The following is a 20,960-nucleotide window of genomic DNA, read 5'->3' as shown; positions in this document are numbered from 1 at the left end:
TATCATGGATGCCTTATCTAGTCTTCAAGACAAGAGGTTCTGCAGTCTAGCACCAAAAGTAAACTTCTGCCCAGACCCATTCCTGAGATAACTCTGAGCCTGTAATTCAGGGAGTATTCAGCTCAGTCACTTTGACCACCCAGTGTGATTATTTCATTTTGGTAGCAAACTTCCTGCCTACTTCACTAGCACCAGGTAACCCATCACCTGGGCTAGCATCAGAGGCCATTGTCCTCCAGTACTTAGCTAAACTGAGGAATCAGGACATCAACCCCCAAAACCATGACCTGCCACCTAACAGCCATTTCATTTCTTAGAATGCCTACAGCTTCCTGAACCCATGTACCCTTTTGCCACCTGTGGGTTCAATGAAGATAGGAAACAGCTCACAGACACCTGATTCCCACTGGCCCATCACATTTGACTGGATAAAGTGTGTGTGGCAGTTGCTGATCTTCAGACAGTTCTGGCTAAACCCCTAAAACCCAGCTTTTCTCTTCCCACCTCCCTCAATTGGAAAGGTGTTTCTGGTAGGGGGACTTCTGCCCAGTCAGGGTGGTTGTAGCCAGAAGGAAGGTCACCAGTGCACTAGGCTAGGTCATCATGGCCTGGGGGCGATTTGCCCGGGGGGGTATTCTTTTGCCGAGGAACGTCGCCACCGCCCCTGCTCCACTTGCTTTCCTGCTGGCACCTGTCTTCCCGCCACCCGTTGGGGGGCGCTGCCAGCAGCAGCTGCGCAGTGCCATGCCGAGGGGGAGCTCCAGCCATGATGGTCACTGGAGAGCACCAAAGGTGAGCCAGGGGCAGGGCAGCCCCCAAGGCAGCAGCCGGAGAGGAGGACTAGGAGGAGCCGCAGCCCGGTACTGACTGATCCACAGACCAGTCCTGGTCCCTGGACCAGGGGTTGGAGACCACTGCTTTAGAGGGCCCATTCTTTTCAGTTGCACTTTATCAAAATAAGCCTCAACTGTGGATTTCAACAGAGATGAGTTTCTTGATATTCTGTTTATATTTCTTCCAAATTTTTCATATAAGGTTTAGAAGGCCAGATCCTGAAGATGAAACTCAAATATTTTGGCCACCTCATGAGAAGGAAGGACTCCCTGGAGAAGAGCCTAATGCTGGGAGAGATCGAGGGCAAAAGAAGAAGGGGACGACAGAGAATGAGGTGGATGGATGGAGTCACTGAAGCAGTAGGTGCAAACTTAAATGGACTCCGGGGAATGGTAGAGGACGGGAAGGCCTGGAGGATCATTGTCCATGGGGTCGCGATGGGTCGGACACGACTTCGCACATAACAACAACAAGGCCACATCAAGGCATGCAGTTCATCCTCTAACCCAAATTTCTCAAATACTAAATCCCTTGAAGTCAGGTATATAATCCAATCTGATAACCATGTTAAGACTGCAGCATGCAAATAGACCTTTAAATTTGGAAGACTTTGTCCTCGCTTTATCATCCTGAAGAATCTTAAGTATAATTCTTGGTCTTTTGTTGTTCCATATAAATTTATTGATAATACCTTGCCACTTATACAATTTTTTCCCCTTAATATCAAGTGGGATCACTTGAAATAAAAAATAATAATTTAGGCAGAATGTTCATTTTTACTGTGGCTATCCAAGCTGACCATGAAAATTTCATTTTTGTTCATCTTTGTCCATCCTGAATTCTCTTCCATAATAGGATGTAGTTATTATCAAATAGGTTTCAGAAGTCCTTTTCTAAAATTACTCCCAGGTGTTTAATTTTCCTTATCTACCTCTTGTAGCAGTGTCAGCATGGTTTTCAAGGGAAACATGACTTGTATGTCCTTTCCCCCCATCTTTGGGAATCCCCTTAAGGGCCATCATTCCCACATGGCAGGAGAAACCACACAGCAGCTTGTATTCAAGTGGAGTCCACCATCCTGCCACTCCATGATACTTCCCCAGCAGATAGGATTGGGATATGTTCACTGGCCTCAGGTGAGTTGGTCAATTCCTGGATCCATTTCCTCATGCTGTACCAAGGTTCTGTAACCAATGTTGTAACCAATAACGTTGCGGCTTTTATAAAACTCTAACATGGTATCTGTAGTCTTGCATATCTTGTGGGCTAGCCTTGCCATCTCTCCTTACCCCTTAGCACTGGGTCTGCAATAGTTGTATTACATTCATATATTATACACTCTTACATGTAATTTAGATAGTATGAACTGTATTTTATTTAGAGACATAATATACAGATAATATATAACATTGATTTATTGTTACACAACTATTGTTGAAAAATGCCAGTGTTTAATGGAGAAAATATTAGTGTGAGAAGACAGAAAATGAAGTCAAAATAAAGACTCATAGGATTGATTCACACATAGGAAAAGTGAAGATGAAACACGGATAATTCAGAATGTGACAGTAGAGATGAGAAATTCACAATTATCTCCATGACCTACTCCATACAAAACACCTACTGTCATTCATTCATCAACCTACGAGGTACTTTTTATTTGCCCTGGAATGAGAAACATTCAAAATGCCATTTCTGCCTTTCTGCTGAACTCCAGTTTTGACCCATTTTGTGATTTTTTTTTCTTGCTAGGAAAAAGTAACCATATTTGATAACACATCTCAGACAGGTCAATTATTTTATAATGTTTTGATTGGTTTCTAATATTCTAAGCTACAGATTGCAATATATTGAACATATGCATTGTAATTTAATGTGGAAGCCTGCATTCTGCTTCTTTCTAGGCTTCTGTACACAATACAATACAGGTGCTATTAATAGCCTGTATGTAAAGGATACATGAAGGAGTGGCTGTTGGATGCCTTGGAGTCAGGGGTAGTAGGCCCTTGACTGGATGTGAGTGGCTGGCAGATTACAGTCCACCCAGATTAGTAGCAGCATACATTCTTTGGAAGCCAAATTGTTGGAGAGGACAGAGTTAAGCAGGGATACAATGCAATGTTCATCTGCTTTCCCCAGTGGAATGGAAAGGATCCCAATATTACCAAATTTCTGTGAATGACCGCTTTGGATTAATTCTTACATAACTCAAATTCCAATTAGTTTATATAAAACACTATCCTATACATTCAGGCCATGTGTATGACCTATGATTCTATTCTATGACCTCATTAAAATCATGGCTTTATTTTGGGGGTGAAATTAGTGCTTTTGTGTGGAGGTGAGTTTTCAAAAAAGCCCTTTTAATACTCTCTGCTATTTACATTATGATTTGTTCCAGAATCAATAGTATTGCTTCAGTGCCATTTCTCCCTTGGTCAGGTATGTGGGTCATAGACCATGAGGGGCCTTGAAGGTCAACACCAAGACCTTGAACCTAATCTGGGCCACAACCAACAACCGATGAGCTGCCTCAACACAGGCTGGATATGGGCCCTCCAAGATGTTCCTGTGAGGACCCTAGCAGCTGCATTCTGTAGCAGTTGTAATTTCTGGGTCAGGGTCAAGGGCATGCCCACATAAAACAAATTACAGAAATCAATTCTGGAAGTGACTAGATCACCATAGCTAGGCATTTGGGTGAAAGGTAGGTTTCTAGTAGCTGGGCATGGTGAAGATGAAAAATGCTAGGCTAGCTACCTTCTTGACCTGTGCCTCCATAGTTAGCAAGGCATCCAAGGTCACCCCCAAATTCCCGGCTTGCGATTCAATAGACAGTTGTGTTCCTGCCAGGGGGAGGGGATGTGCTGCCTAATCCAATCCCTTCTTTTGCAGCCACAGAACCTCCATCTTGGAGGGGCTGAGCCTCAGGCAACTCTTCTCAAGCCACCCAATCACAGCTTCCAAACATCTGGCAATTCGTTCTGGGGGAAGATCCAGGTGGCCATCCATAAGAAGATAGAGCTAGGTGTCATCGATGTACTGATGGCAGCCCAGCCCATAATTCCACACCAGTTGGGCTAAAGGATGCATAAACATATTAAAAAGAGTAGGGGAGAGCACTGCACCCTGTGGAACTCTACACAGGAGCAGACAAGAGCACAATAATTCACTCCCCACTGTGACCCTCCGCATCTGGTCCTGGAGATACTCTTCATCTGGTCCTGGAGAAAGGAGCATATTCAGCACAAGGCTGTGCCCATATCCCCATTCCAGAAAGGTGATGAACCAACAACTCATGGTCGACCACACCAAATGCTGCCCAGAGATCTAGAGAGCCAGTTTGGTATAGTGGTTAGGCGTGCGGACTTCTAATCTGGCATGCCGGTTTCGATTCTGCACTCCCCCACATGCAGCCAGCTGGGTGACCTTGGGCTCACCACAGCACTGATAAAACTGTTCTGACTGAGCAATGATATCAGGGCTCTCTCAGCCTCACCCACCTCACAGGGTATCTGTTGTGGGGAGAGGAAAAGGAAGGAGACTGTAAGTCGCTTTGAGCCTCCTTCAGGTAGAGAAAAGTGGCATATAAGAATTAACTCTTCTTCTTCTTCTTCTTCTAACAAAATGAGGATGGCCAAACTGCCTCAGTCCAGCTGGCACTGGATATCATCCAATAGAGTGACCAGCACCATCTCCACCCCATGGCCAGGACATAAGCCAGACTGGTATTGGTCAAGAGCCTAAGGTTGTTCCAAGAATGCCAAGAGCTGTTCTGCAGCAGCCCGTTCAACTACCTTGCCCAGAAATGCAAGATGTGAAAATGCGTGGTAGCTGGCAGGGTCCTGGAGATCCAGCGATGGTTTCTTAAGGAGAGGGCAAACCAGTGCTTCCTTCAGCAGCATAGGGAACTCCCCAGTAGAAAGGGAAAGATTAACAATATCCCTGAGCTGACTTCCTATCCGCTGACCCAACTCCATTGAGGAGCCAAGATGGGCTGGGATCAAGGGATCAAGGGCCCTCACCAACCCCAGAAAATTGTCCACTTTGGATAAAGAGAGCTGCCTGAAGCCATCAAACATCACCTCCAAAGACAGTCTTCAGGCCTCCAGTTCCTTTTCTGTATTAAATGTAACAGGGAGATCACAGTGGAACGACAAGTGTTTATCTGCAAAAAAGCTCCCCAAAACCTCACAGACTAAATCCAATTTCCTAGTAATTTGGCACCCCTCCTCGAGGGTGGTGAGAGACTGAACTACCCTAAACAATTGGGCCGGGCGAGAGCTACTTTTGGGCCGGGCGAGAGCTACTTTTCCATGGTAAAGTAGTCTTTTTTTGCCACTTTCACTGCCATCTCATATGCTCTCATACACGAGTGATAAAATGCTCTTGTAGTCTTGCTATGAGTTCTCCACCACATCCACTCTAGTCATCTCACTTCCCTCTTCTTTTCATGGAGCTCTGTAGTGTACCATACAGCCCGTTTTAGATGGGGGCAGAGAGGATGTCTGGGAGTGATCTCGTCTATGGCTGCTGTTAGATGGGATTACCAGTCTGCCACCAGCACCATCAGCAAGTCACCAGGAGGCATCAGGTCCTGTAGAGCAGTGGTCCCCAACCCCTGGTCCGGGGACCGGTACCGGTCCGTGGATCAGTCGGTACCGGGCTGCAGATCCTCCTGGTCCTCCTCCCCGGCTGCTGCCCTTCCACTCTGCTGCCGGCTCACCTTTGGTGCTCTCCAGTGGCCACCATGGCTGGGGCTCCCCCTTGGCGTGGCGCTGCACAGCTGCTGCTGGCAGCACTACCCAGTGGGTGGTGGGAAGTCAGGGGCGCTGACGGGAAAGCAAGTGGAGCAGGGGCTCAGGTGGCAGCGGCGACTTCCCTTGGCAAAAGGCTACTCCCCCTGGGCCTGAGTAAAATTGTCAAGCGTTGACTGGTCCCCGGTGATAAAAAGGTTGGGGACCACCGCTGTAGAGCATTATGGAATCCAATAGGATCCATAAGTCTCCATGGGTGAGCAAAAATCCGCTCATTTCCCAAATAGGGGAGGGGTAGCATCCAGAGTCTGGCCCGCAGAGCATAGCGGTCTGACCATGTCACAGCCAAAGCCACTTCAGAACCATCTCTATCCCAGCACGAAAGATCAGATCAAGCCGGTGTGGCCGGCTTGATGGGAGAACCACCATTAGTGAGCATCTACCATGGCCCCATATGACACAGATGAGTAGCTACCACAGATCTGAAGTTAAATTTCCATTTTGCTATAAGACCCATTGTAGATGCAGAACAAGTCATCATGCTTGAAGCTGAACTACCTCACAAAGTTTTTCTGCATATAAAACAGCATGTCTTCTATGTGTGTCATCCTAACCTCTTAGGAGGAATTTGGGAAGTTGGTCATAAATGTTATAGATACAATTGTATACAATATTATGGTGTTTTCTGCCTTACTAAATAATAAAAAAAACATCTGGCATGATGAAGTTTCTAAGTTAAACGTTTATCCTGTAGTAATTCAATGCAGTACTGAACAACATATATACATATGATAATATTTGTCTGTTTTATCTTTTTTGAAGAATTAAAATGATATTAAGCACACGAGTTTGAACTTGCCAAGGGAATTCATTTTCATTCTCTTAGACGGCTTTTTTCTTGTGAAGTTAAAGATACAGTAGAACATTGTAGGGATACTCCATCACAGACGGGATGACAGGAAATGTGTAATTCAAACATCTTCCTGCTGTTTTATTGAACTATTTCTTGGTCTGAGAGCAGGTAGGTGGTATGATGGGAGGTCTTGTTAGTGCTAGAGGGTGTCAGGAGAGAATTTTCCAAAACTAGAACAGCAGGTGCTGAGCTATCAGGTGCTATCATTCCATGAGGGGTGGAATCGACTTTGATTGTATATTTAATTATGCAACAGTAGATGAGACAACAGCTCAACAACTCTTCTCTAATACAGAAACTATAAGTTTCATTTTATTATTATTTAGTGCTTGAACCAGAATAAAAATTGGGGGAAAACTTTAAGCAGTACTAGTTACATTCCTTTCAAGTTTTGCTTTGCAGCATCTTTTGTGGAGATGGATGAAATAACTGGATAGATCAAAGCAATGGAAACTTGCCTCTATAGGCATTATTCAGTGGGATTGTTAAGAGTGGATAAAATTTTCAAGACACAAGAACTCATAGAGCTACTATACTTTTTCTAGATTCCACATCCCTATCCAGATAAAATATATTGCTTTACTTATTAAATAATTTATCCCCTTTTCAAAATTTTGTGTCAATCACATCATTTTACTGTCTGCATGAAATGATCAAATTTAGGAGAATGAAAAATGGAGAGCAATGGCAGAAAGGTCTGTGTTGATCTTATATGGAACACAGGGAGCATTACCAAGCAGCTTTGTGTACTAGCTTACAGCCATAGCAAACTATGTTAAGAAAAACAGTGCAGTATAGCATAAAACACACCAGAACCTATAAAACATCCATTAAAATCTAAAAAAAACAAATGTAGAATTAACATGAATCTTAATATTGAAAGTTTTAATAATGAACTACTGATCCTATAATAAAGACTCAATGTGAGCAAGTTAACTATTAATTGACCACACTGGCTTCAGAGGGTTTTGACTGCATCTTTATAGCTAAGGCAATAAATTTTGCCATTTATAATGTGACCCATTTATTTTGGTCTGCAAGTAATAGTACAAGTAGACCTAGCCAATCACTGTTGCATAATTAAGGTCCTTAAAAGGTCCTTAAGGTATTGTTCACATTCCACTGCAAATGTTGAGAACCATGAGAAGCATAAATGTATGTATTTATTTACTAAGTGATACTAAGAGATTGTCTGGCTCTTAGTAAATCCACACACCCCTAAAACTGAAGCTCTGGTTCCATAAAGGTTCTTACTAGAGAGTAACATGGTACCGGATTTGAGATACTTAAGCAAAATTATTTTGCTTGACTGCAGCATTTAACCCTCTTCCATCTGGACATGGCTATTGTATGTCCAGGAACAATGTTCCCTTTTCATTCTTTTACCTTTATTATTTTTTAAAGCAATGAATAATAGAAATAGTCCGAATAGCATTCAAAGTAGGTTTTCAGTCATATTTCAATGAAAATTAGATTGACATATTCATACACAATGTCACAAATTTATAAATACTGCAAATAGCCTCTTAAAGCTCCTGTTAGAGCCAGTTGAAAGTGGTTTGTATCACTGTGCCAGGTAACCCCAGCTCTGAACACAAAGGACTCCTTTTTAAAAGATGAGAAATAATTCACTGTTTATACTATCTCGGCTCTGAGCCTTTGTTAATCAAAAGAAGGTAACAGTGCCAAACTGTTAGATGTTGTTAGATGTGTGATATAAATTATCTCCTAAGCACTGAGCAGATATCATCAAACTTAATTAGGACTTTACACATGAGATACGATATATGATTCAAAAGGTGGAGGCTATGTTTGAAATAGTAAGCCCCATAGTACACCTTGAAAATCAAGATAAGAGTGCTTGTTTCATATAATCAAGTTCAGACAATGGTTTCATAAGCAGTCTGATTAGCACATCTAAGTTGTGAGTGGACCTGTGTGTTTCCTGCATTACTAAATACAATAATTTCAAAAGTTGAGTATTTTGTAATTATCATAATTAATATGAAAAGGAAACAAATTCTTCATCTAAACAAGTTATAACAGGGGGGAACCACCATGATTTTCTTTCATTTCCCCAATTTTGAAATTACTGTGCTTGTTGATTTCACTTTTAAAAGGCAGCCAGTGTTTTCTGGACATAAAAGAACATGTGCTGCCAGGTTATTCAGTTCTTCATCAGTTTTGGGCCATGGGTTGGGGGGGGGAGTGGCCATGTGGATCCGGGAGTCTTTGTCCAATAGGGCACTCCCTACACCAGTGACCCCAAGGATTGAACATGTGGGCCTAGAAAGGGAATTGGTTGAGAGCTCAGCCACCTGGCTGCTGTATTGCTTGCTAGAGGCAGTAGCTGCCTGGACATTAGCATATCTGCAGTTACCTATCCTGGGTGACTTTAAAATCCATGTGGATGAAGCTACAGCTAGTCAAAGCTTGGACCTGGTGTCATTCATGGTAGCACTATGGTTCTCACAATTTGTTATTGGCCCCATCCACAAAGAAGGCAGACCCTGGACTTGCTCTTTGGTGAAGGGTTGGAAGTTGACCTGATGGTGATAAACATAGTGCCATGATCAGATCATTATGCTCTGAAGGCCTGGCTATGCATATTGCCTCTACCTTGTGTAGGTAGGGGGTAATTTATGCCCACCCATGGAGATTTATGGATCCAGCTGGATTCCTGAATGTTCTACAGGACCTGATGATGATGAAGAAGAAGAGTTGGTTCCTATATGCCACTTTTCTCTACCCGAAGGAGTCTCAAAGCAGTTTACATTTGCCTTGCCTTTCCTCTCCCCACAACAGACACCCTGTGAGGTAGGTGAGGCTGAGAGAGTCCTGATATTACTGCTTGGTCAGAACAGCTTTATCAGTGTTGTGGGGAGCCCAAGGTCACCCAGCTGGTTGCATGTGGGGGAGGGCGGAATCAAACTCAGCTTGCCAGATTAGAAGTCTGCACTCCTAACCACTACACCAAGCTGGCTTATACCCTCTAGCTCACACACAACACAATTATTTAAAGTATTTTGGTCTCTTATGGCCCTCAAAGAAGCACATAAAATAGTAGCTAATTGGATGTTAGCTGTGAAGCTTTTATAAGGTTTTCTGCAGATAAAAGGTTAGCACTCCACCATGACCTCTCCCCAACTGTTAATACAGTAAAGGAACTGGAGGCAACTTGTCCATCTTCTAGGGTGAGCTTTGAGAACTTCAGAAAGCTCATGCAAACTAAGGTGGACAGGGTATTAAGCTTCAGTGAGGCCGACTACGTGGCCCCTGGACCCTGGCTTGTTAAAATGGGTGGCAAGAGGATTGGGAAATCTCTCCAAGAGATAATAACTCTTGCCCCTGTCCTCATAGACATTCAGACAGCCTAAGGGAAGTAGTGATTCAAGCATTACTGAAAAACGTATTACTGAAAAACTACTGAAAGTTGGAGCCCTAGGATATCCTAGTGGAATACTACAATCCCTCCAGGTTTTGTGCAATTTGGATGGAAAATCAAATGTAGGGGGTCTTCCAATGAAACCAAAGGGAAACAATGACAAAATAGGATTATGGAACCAAAACAGCAATAAAAAAAGAAAAATAACTTAACAAAACCATATGAAACAACCCAATAATGAAACAGCTCCTTTTGGAATTAAAAAATGAAGGAAACAAAACAATGTCCAAGTCTCATTGTGAGTTATGGTCAGATATGCAGTTTGTTGCCCTGACCTTTGTGAAATAAACTAACACTGTTATCCTCAAATCAAAGATAGGAACCGAAGCTGAGGCGCATGCTATGATGCACTAGATTGCCACATGAGCATGCAATGTTGTTGATGGTTAATAGACTGAATATAAATAGGGCCTTTTAAAGTAACAGGAAGCAGGGAGGAGGGGAGTATGCTGCAGCTGCTCAAATTCAGTGAAATTAATCTGGGGCAAGATAGTGGAGTATCATTTGAGACAAGTGCTGCTGAAAATCAAAATCAAATTACCACATTAAGGGTAATTAAGCCCCAAACAGCCTGACAGATTGGTTCACGTAGAAAAGGAAGGATTAGGAAGCAATTTCTATGTATTTTTCAATGTTCTGTGATGTAGCTTGCACAGATTGTGACAAATAACATAACAGCACATGGCAAAGCATATTGAAATAGCCACCTTCATTTTCTTATAGGTAAGGTTGTAACATGACAACTAAATATTCAGGCGGATCCAGTGATCCTGTTGTTTGAATGGGGAAGCCTTTGTCTTCTACAAGATGTCCTCCACTGGCACTAGAAGGCTTCTAATAGCAAAATACCCCTCTTCCTCCAGCACAAGCCTTCTTGTATTAGAAAACATAAGAAGCCCTCTGGTGGATGAAAACAGTGGCCCATCTAGTCCAGCATACTGTTTCACACAGAGGGTAAGCAGTTGCCCTGGAAGACCAACTGGCCATGACCTTCCCTTGAGGTTTCCTCCTGGTATTCTGATATTTGTTGTCTCTGAATATTGAGATAGTTTCAAGTATGTTGCCATGTTGCAAGTATGTTGTTCTACACACAGATGCCACCACCCACCACAAGCTTTGCTGCATGGGTTAAGGGCTGCGGGTGGACAGGTAGTCAGACTTCACCATCCATTTTGTCTCTTTTAAATATACAGAGATTTCCGATTCATTCACACATCGAGTCTTCTCTCTCATTCCCAAAGACACCACCAGAAGAAGTTAAGCTTTATTGAAGGTTACAAACAACACTGAAGTGGTTCATGAAAATTTATGCAATGCTTCTTACTACTTGAACTTTTGAACTATGTATCTATTCATGTTTCCAAGAATATTGGCCACCAATTATATTTTCCTCACCCAGCATTAGGCTGCATTTCTCTCTCTCATTTCTACACTCCATGAACTAACAATTCCTAGAGCAATCCAGAACTGGGCCTGTCAATCACTCCATATTAGTCGTAGTAAAATATATTGATGTAGTAAAATAAATAAATGTAGTAAAATAAATAGATGGAGAAGAAATGGAGGTAGAGACAGATTTTATTTTCCTGGGCTCCAAGATCACTGCAGATGGGGACTGCAGCAAAGAAATTAAAAGACACTTGCTCCTGGGGAGGAAAGCTATGGCAAATCTAGACAGCATCCTAAAAAGCAGACACATCACCCTGCCAACAAAAGTGCGTCTAGTCAAGGCTTTGGTCTTCCCAGTTGCAATGTATGGCTGCGAAAGTTGGACCATAAAGAAGGCCGAGCATCAAAGAATTGAGGCTTTTGAACTCTGGTGCTGGAGAAGACTCTTGCGAGTCCCTTGGACTGCAAGGTGAACAAACCAGTCAGTCCTAGAGGAGATCAGTCCTGACTGCTCCTTAGAAGGCCAGATCCTGAAGATGAGACTCAAATACTTTGGCCACCTCATGAGAAGGAAGGACTCCCTGGAGAAGAGCCTAATGCTGGGAGCGATTGAGGGCAAAAGAAGAAGTGGATGACAGAGAATGAGGTGGCTGGATAGAGTCACTGTTGTAGTCAGTGCGAACTTAAATGGACTCCGAAGAACGGTAGAGGACAGGAAGGCCTGGAGGATCATTGTCCATGGAGTTGTGATGGGTCGGACACGACTTCGCACCTCACAGCAACAGTTAAATAAAATCTAAGTTTAGAAGCACCTTAAAGACCAACACAAATTTCAGAGTCCAGTAGCACCTTTAAGACCAACACAAATTTCAGAGTCCAGTAGCACCTTTAAGACCAACACAAATTTCAGAGTCCAGTAGCACCTTTAAGACCAACAAAGATTATTCAAGGCGTGTGCTTTTGAGTGCAAGCACCCTTCGTCAGACTATGATCTTCTTACATGACAGGGAATATATAGCCAAATTTCAGAGTATAAGAAAAGAAGAGATAGTTGTTTTTCATACCCTACTTCTCACTACCTAAGGAGTTTCAAAACGGCTTACAAACACCTTTCCCTTTCTCTCCCTTACTTGTGAGATAGGTGGGACTGAGAGAGCTCAGACAGAATTGCTCTGTGAGAACAGCCCCAAGAGAACTGTGACTAGCTCAAGGTCACCTTTCTGGCTGCATGTGGAGGAGTAGGGAATCAAACCTGGTTCTTCAGAGGCCTCCACTTTTAACCATTACACTATGCAGGCTTTTGTGAGTTAACACCTACTTCATCTGACAGTGAGCTTTCACCCATGGAAAATTCTATTGGTCTTGAAGGTGGTACTGAACTTGAAATTTGCGCTGGACTTGAATTTGTATTGAATATTGGGATTCCCTTTAGTCATCACAGCTAGTCATCATTTATGGAGCTATCATCCTTTAATCTGTCTAAACCTCTTTTAAGACCATCTAATGGCCATCACTAGAGGAACACTGCTGTTAGCAGCATAAAATCATAGGATCCTGCCCATTGTAGTTTAAGCAGTTTCATTAAGAATTCATTTGAAGATTCTCCTTAGTGCAACAGATTGCATATATCAGTGTAGCCTAATTAAAAAGAACAACATGAGTATTATATTGTTACCTCAGCCACAAAATTATGCAGTTTGAGTCCAATAGTTATGGGGGGTCCTGGCGGTTGGCATTTCCAAGTGTGAGAGCAGCATCTGCTTCCAAGGTTTCCAGGGTCTTGTATTAACATTTTCTGCCACATGCTGGACTATAGAAAGATATCTATATTGTGTGCCATAATGCTTAGAGACACTGGTGAGCAATAAACAGTTGGAAAAACAGAAATTTATCAAGAATTGCCTTAACAGCTTAGGAAGTTAGGTTCTTAATGTTACTGTCAACTCCTGTTGGTGGCACAGGGGGAAAAAGTGTTTTTAAAACCCTTGTGCTAATGACAAGTATATATTTCTTACAACTTCAGCAAGTTTCTCCATACATTTTAAAGAGTACTTGTTTTGAAATGGAAATAGTGGAAGAACAATGGTTCACAAAGTGATATTTGCAAACTGAGGAGATTTTACGACAGTTTGTGACAGTTCATGAAGAGAAAAAAGGAGGGATTTATATGGCTTCAAAGAAACCCAGATGAAATCAGGGTTTTGAGCTATTTAAACTTCTGCCTTCTGTGAAAAACACTGGGGAGCAAAAAGCAAGGATCATGGACCAATCTGAACTGGTTCAGTCCTTAAGCCAACCTCTGGGTTCCTATCAGATCATGGTATGATTCATGGTTGGACCACTAAACTGCAAAAATGTGGTTCATGACCATTGCTATTTGTGTGATGCACAGAAATTCCCTATTCTGTGCTGGATATCTGCAAACCGTGAAAAAAATGGATCTTGTCTGCCTAGATTATTAGCAACCTCCACATGGGTATGGAATTGTCTTGGAATTACAACTGATCTCTATACCACAGATGACAGTTCCTTTGATGAAAATGGCAGCTTTGGAGGTTGGATTCTATCCCCACCCAGGTTTCTCTTTTTCCTAAATTATGTTATCCTCATGTACCACCTTTCAGATCTCCAAGAATTTACCAAATTCAAGTGGGCAATCCAAACTTAGATATCTTTGGAGTTGGTTCTATACATGAATGGGGAGAGCTAGACATCCTGGAGGTATGAGTATCTAATGAGTATGAGTATCTAATGGAGGTATGAGTATCTAAACCTAATCTTCTAGGATTCCCATTAATCCATTGCATTGAGTTCACTCTTATATTTTCCCATGGATGGAAGAAAAGGACTTATTGAATACCGTTTCATTTTTATCAACGTGACTGCTGTGCATTCTCTACAGTTACATGCACTGAGGCTACTGTGTGACAGAGGCTTATGCTTACAGCATTCTGCATAAATCAGTTATATAAAAAGGCCTGCTCCAGATGGAAGTGGCCATGTGGTTTGACTTTCACAAAGATCCTGAAAGCAAATGGAAATGTCCAGGAAGGTAATGTCAGTTGAGTGTGATACACTGTAGAATATACATAAGTCCTCCAAGCCTTTAAAGAGACCACCCACCCCTGTATTACAGCTTTTTCTGACAGCCTGCAGGACGGTCACAGTCAGTTGTAATGCAGGGGTGGGGATCTGGGAGCCTTTAAGGAGACCACCTCCCACCTATATTACAGCTGGTCATGACAGCCCTGCAGTTGTCATAATTGCCTGTTAGGCAGCCTGTGGTTAGTGGTTTCAATATTCACCCCACCACCCCCTTGGCAGGCTGAAGGGTACTGAAAGAGAATGTGGGAGGCTTAGAGCCTGTTGTATTTTTTGTACAATGGGTTTTATTGCCAGTGTATTTAATATTTAATAACTTAGAAATAAAACTAGTCAACTTCATTTTGTTGAAGGGTGTGAGGGAGATGCAAAATTTTAAATGCTATCTTTAGAAACTACTGATACAAAGATCTGAAGCCTTCCAACGAAGCTGAAAGCCTGCATTTTTCTTTAATCTCTGGAGCCCTGAGTGTAAGTTATAAAACATTTTATTTCCTACATTGTGCTATGCTTAACTGTGTTTTAAGAATGCAAATGACACTTTCACCTATGACATCTGAACAGTAGTGACAAGATTGGATGTTACAAGTTGAATGTAAACGACATGCCACAAGATAATTAAGATTTACCATCGCCAAAAAGATCTAGCTTCTGTGCATTAATTGCAAATTTAACATTGTTAAATATCTCTTTTTATAGTGCAAAAATTACTCAATGACTAATTAATCTATGTTAAGTATTTTTAGGAAACCTAATGATGTTGTGCCAGCATTGCAAAATAATGGTTTAGTGGATCGGCTACAGAAGTGTCCCTCATGACTATTTAGAAAGGAATAGGAAAAGGAATACCTGTTGATATGTCAGGATTTGTAATTGCAAACATTAAGGTCCATTCCGCACGACTTTAATATAGCACTAGTATTACATTTTGTTTTCGCCACTAAAACTGTGTTCCGCATGACGTCGTGAGCAATCTGCAATACTCCTGCAATGCTAGCGCCAAAATCGCTTCGTTGTAGCGATTTCCAGGGAATCCAGAAAAGTGGATTCACCCTCAGAAAATTGCTACACTCTTGCCAACAACCTGCAACACTTGCGAAAAATACCTGTGCATTCTCAATGTAGCGGTTGCAACAAAGTCCCTCCCCCTAGCTCTCTCCTCTGAACTTCCGGCAAAGCAATCGCCATTTTTTTCCCTCGGAGCAGGGAAAGCAACGAACCAGCAAGGCTTGATTCACCTAGCGAGGCTTCTCCGGCTACAGTCCCTCCACAGAAGTGCTTTAAAGCTCCCCTAAGTTCCCAAGCACAACACAGTCCCCTGTTTGCCAGTTCCCTTTAATTTCAGCCAAAAATCGTGCCCGTGCGGGGGGGGGGGATTTTTTTTCCACTCGGGGTAATGATGACTCGTCAGCTCACATGCCAGCTAGATAGGTCTCTACGTTGTGAGGAATCAAGACATATTCGTTGAAACGTGTTTTCTTTTAACTGTACTTAAAGGGAAAGGGGCTTTTCGGGAGCAAGATAACAACCGCCCGTTGGCTGTTCCGTTTGATTGATGGCCAGGGGCGGGAACAAGCACAGAAAAAAAATGCTTCCTTTTTAGCGATTCCTGCAAGACCGGAAACCTGTGGAGAACGAATGAAACGCTACTGGATTCCACTACAAATGATGGTATGCGGAACACCGAGATTCCACTATTTAAAATACTGTTATTGCTTTGTGAAAGCAATTGGTAACATTGGTCCTTGTGCGGAATGGCCCTAAGACTGCACATGGAGAGAGATGGCTCAGAGCAGTGGAAACTGCAGTCTGTTTTGAAGCCGAACTAAGACAGTATGGCTTCAGCCCAGTGGCTTGGATCTTAGACTAAGCAACACTACAAGAATGAACTTTCCTACCTCTTCCTTTCCATTTCAACCTGTGATCTTGTCTTTGGGACTCAGCAGTTTATTCAGGGGAAACATGGACAATGAATTCTCTTTCTTTTTTCATAGAAACATAGAGTTGCAAGGGGCCACACAGGCCATCTAGTCCAACCCCCTGCTCAACGCAGGATCAGCCCAAAGCATCCTAAAGCATCCAAGAAAAGTGTGTATCCAACCTTTGCTTGAAGACTGCCAGTGATCAATTTCCATTAATGGAAGTGGAGAAAATATACTGAGGATCAAGCCAATGAGGTGTAAGTTATGGATATCATCATTTCTCCAGCTTGGGAGAAGAGACAATATTCATAAATGTCAATCATAATCGACCGTTTTATGAATGAGGTGATACATCATCAGACTTTCACTTACAAAAGAGTAACCAGCAGTCATCTACCAGCTTGCCAAAATGCACTCAAATGCTTCACTCAATTCTACTACTAGTAGTACTAATACAAGAATTTCTACATGCAAATATTTCCAGGAAAGGCAGTGTATGATCATTCTGATCATGCCGCTGGTTCAATATTATGGGAGACACACCAAGAAACATACAACTCATGGACAATGATTCCAATTCAAAAGTTTCCCTCATGACAGAAAGTTCCCCTGAACCAGGGAATAGAGGCAATGATTTGCACTCTGTCATGCAGGAAGGCCTGCAGACAAGGGAAATTCAGGCAGAAATTCAGTCTTTGCCTTCCTTGAGATAGGCAGCCTTGCAGAAGAGGGAAGAGATAGAGGCAGGACATTTATTATCACCCTGTGATAAAGAGCAAACACACAAGAGAAATCAATGATAACAAAGTCTAACTCTGTATCTAAGATCTTTATACTACTTAGAATGCATCATAGCTGTAGTGGTGAGGGTAGAATCTAATATGCACAAATCCATCCTCTTAAATGTAAAATACTTAATTCTACCACAGCATGTGAGTGAAGAGGGCAAACCCCTCACTTAGCTCATTGCACTCTATTACATTAAATATATATATATATATTTCCTAGCCCATACTTCTAATATTGGAAATCAGCTAGAAATTACTCCCAGAAATATATTTGCCATTGAAATCAATGAAAACAATGACCAAGCTGACTCCCTAACATAACTAGCTTTAATTTTCATGCTATAAAATCAAATTCAGGTTTTCTAGATTTCGATAACTTAATCTGATTAAAACGTTTCCAGTCCATTACAAGTTATTGACTGATAACAAAGCTACATTTACCAACTTCCAAACTAATTTTGCCTTCCCTCAGAAAGCAAAGAAGTGTTAAGATTGATGGACAGTGATATACACATGGATAGACAAGAACTACATGTTGGAGGTTCTGTTTAAATTGTGGTTCATGGATGACTCACAGAACAAACCATCAATTGATATGAACCAGGAGTTTGATTTGCAAATTGACATGGTTCGTATACATTTGTGACCCATTTAAAAATTAAACCACTACTTTCTGTTCCCATGGTTTTTCGTGAGCAGCAGAAAGTATGAGTTTCCAAATAGCTGAGCAGCTCAGTTGTTTTGTTTAAGTGGCTCTGAGCCATTAAACCCTGCTTTCTGCTCTCCGCAAAAACTTGTGAGGAGCAGAAAGCAGGGGTTTCCAAACAGCTCTGAGCCTTTTTAACCAGAGCTCCTTTTTTTGTGAAGAGCTCCATTTTTCATATAGGGCTCTTCATGAACTGCAGCAGCATTTTCGAAAGTTCATGGAAGTTCTTCAGCTCACAAACATCATTTCACAACCACGAACTGGGCCAAAATTTGAGATAAATGTTAGTTTGTCAGCCAGTTTGTGCCCTTCCCTAAACATACATTTCACAGTGGCTGAGAGGCATCACCAACCTAAACTTATATGAGATTAAAATCAAATAACAAAAGTACACAGAAGTAATAATAATATTAATAATACTTACATGCATACAACATAGCAATATGAAGCTCTTCAACTGCAGTTGACATTTTTCTTTGAATGATAGGCTTTGATCATAGTAATAATTAAAAACAGCTTGAATCTACTAGTAAGGTCCCCTGATGGAAAGAATTTGTCAGTGGAGGAGAACTACCCACATACTCCCTTCACTGCAGCTCCAAGTGCCGCTATTGTGGTACAAGTGATCCCCAGCAGCACCATGAGTGGGAAGTCAGAGATTTACAGCTTGAAGGAAAAAAATGGAGAAACATTTTTTCCTTCCATTTCTGATCTGCATCCAAACTACTGTTTAGAAGGTATTTCCAAAGATGAAAGTTATTTTCATTTATATCATCAGCAACCAGCTGGGTGACCTTGGGCTCGCCACGGCACTGATAAAACTGTTCTGACCTAGCAGTGATATCAGGGCTCCCTCAGCCTCACCCACCTCACAGGGTGTCTGTTGTGGGGAGAGGAATGGGAAGGCGACTGTAAGCCACTTTGAGCCTCCTTCGCGTAGGGAAAAGCAGCATATAAGAACTAACTCTTCTTCTTCTTCTATATCTTTAAAATCCTGGTGCTGTGGTCAATTGACAAACCTGACACAAATGTTATTCTCTCCACACTTTGTTCCTCAAGCCCATATGCTATTCATTTCAGATCATTTTAAAGTATTTGAAAAAAAGACTGTCCTGTAACCTGTACATGAAGTTTATGAATCATCTGAAAGAGTAGCCCATCTCCTCATGAAGGAACTACTATAAACCATAATCGATGACATGGAGTTGATCAGAGAGAAAAGGGAAGTATTCTGTTTCATAAACTCAGTGTTGTTTCCTATCCATTCCCATAGCCAATGATAAGGTTCACTGAACCTGCTTCTGGACATTTGTGAATGTGAAACAGCATGGGGCATGCTTCATTATAATTAATGTCTTCATTCCAATGATTAAGTGTACATTCAACCATATGCAAAACCATTCAGTTTGGCCATTAAATATCATTTATTATGGGAGTGTGTTGGCTTTATTAATGAACACCCCATGATAATAAATTATCATAATAAAAAGGAAATCTAGATCTTAGATCAAATGAAGGTTTCCAGCCATTAGCACGCACATCTATGGAATGGTTTGTTTTGAAATATTGTACCACAAAGAGCACTGCCCATTTAAAAATAGATGAGACTCATTTTTCAAGTGCTTCAGTGAGCAGGCCACATAGGTGAAGACCCTTGGATTCTCTAATTATATGATGGGGTAAAATTAAGTTAGGCCACTTGTACTCTTATAGATATATGGAAGGTTAAATTACAAAATATCAGTGTATTTTAAAGTTACTTGATGTTTTGATATATGCCTAACAAGATACTGTCAACCAAGGAGAAAGGTGGCTGCCACTTACCAAGGCTGCTGATTGCAGCAACAGGGAATTCGGTTCGCAGGTAGTGAGGGCAGAAGGCCTACAATCCCTGGCAGGACCTTCATGGTGGCAGTTGGTGCACAGTCATGGGGGTGGGGTTGAGAGGGGCCAGGCCAAGTGGCTTTTTATAAGGGTCCTGTGCCCTAGTCCTCAGCCTTTTTCCCCTCTCTCCCAGTGAAGAAGTATCCCAACCAGCTCCCCCCCCCCCCCGATTTCTGTTTGTGTTAGCTTTCTTTTTGACGTGTTTTTATTTGAGTTATTTTTCAAAGCTTGTGGATGTTTAGCATGTGGACAGATCCATATTGGAGAGAGGCTGAGCAAGCATGCTGAGCTCCCTCATTATAGGGGGCCTCTATAAGAGGCAGTGTGAATGTGGAGCTGCAACACCCACCCCCAAGGAAAGACGCCAACTGTCTTTGTGGCAGGGGGAACCAAAGTAGAGGTCAATGCCCCCCCCCCAGGTTCCCAAACTGTCTGCCAACTCCCTTGGGCCCAGCATGCCAGGGGGACATGGGGATGCAGGCAGGCACTGGATTCCTCCAGTTGTGGCCTGTGTGCAACAGGCTTCCTTTAGGTCTTTTAGTCACAAGAGGGCAGGATCTGCCCTTGCTGTGATATGCTCAGTTACCTTTAATAAATTTGTGGCCAATTTATGTCAAAGAAGTATTACTTTGTATGTAGAACTGGCATATCTAGCACACAAATACATTTAACTGTGTAGTAGAGTGTAGTAGCTTTGTAACATGTGGGCCCAGCAAGCTGATCAGAGGCATAGATGCTGCTAAGGAATATCTATAGTATGGTCTGAAATTTCATATATGTTCCTGTGTCAGGGTGATATTGCCTCATTACTTTTCATAAATTGTACCTTTAAGCTCTTCTTACAGTGAAGAACTTATGTGCAGTCCCTAGAATAGGCCTCTATCATACAGTTTTCTAAAAGTAACTAAGAAGTGTTTTTACCATGGAGATAATTCTGAGGTAGGAATGGGGAAAGTACCAGTGCACAAAGACACACAGACACATGCTATAAATTATTGACATAACAGAGCATTATTGTTTCACAAATGAGCATAGGTGCACCAAAGGGCAGATCCTTACTGCCACCCATCCCCATCCTGCAGCTGGCAAACTACAGTCCCATTGGGAGTATAACCCCTACCAAACAAGCCCACACATGGGGTCCGAACAACATGCCTGTCAAGCTCCCCCTACCCATCAGGCCTGCCAGTCCCCAGGAAGATGAAGCCAAGGAAAATCCC

The sequence above is a fragment of the Paroedura picta genome, chromosome 1, assembly GCF_049243985.1.
Source record: "Paroedura picta isolate Pp20150507F chromosome 1, Ppicta_v3.0, whole genome shotgun sequence".
Classification (NCBI taxonomy): domain Eukaryota; kingdom Metazoa; phylum Chordata; class Lepidosauria; order Squamata; family Gekkonidae; genus Paroedura; species Paroedura picta.
The sequence above is the reverse complement of the archived record's forward strand: the minus strand, read 5'-3'. Positions refer to the sequence as shown.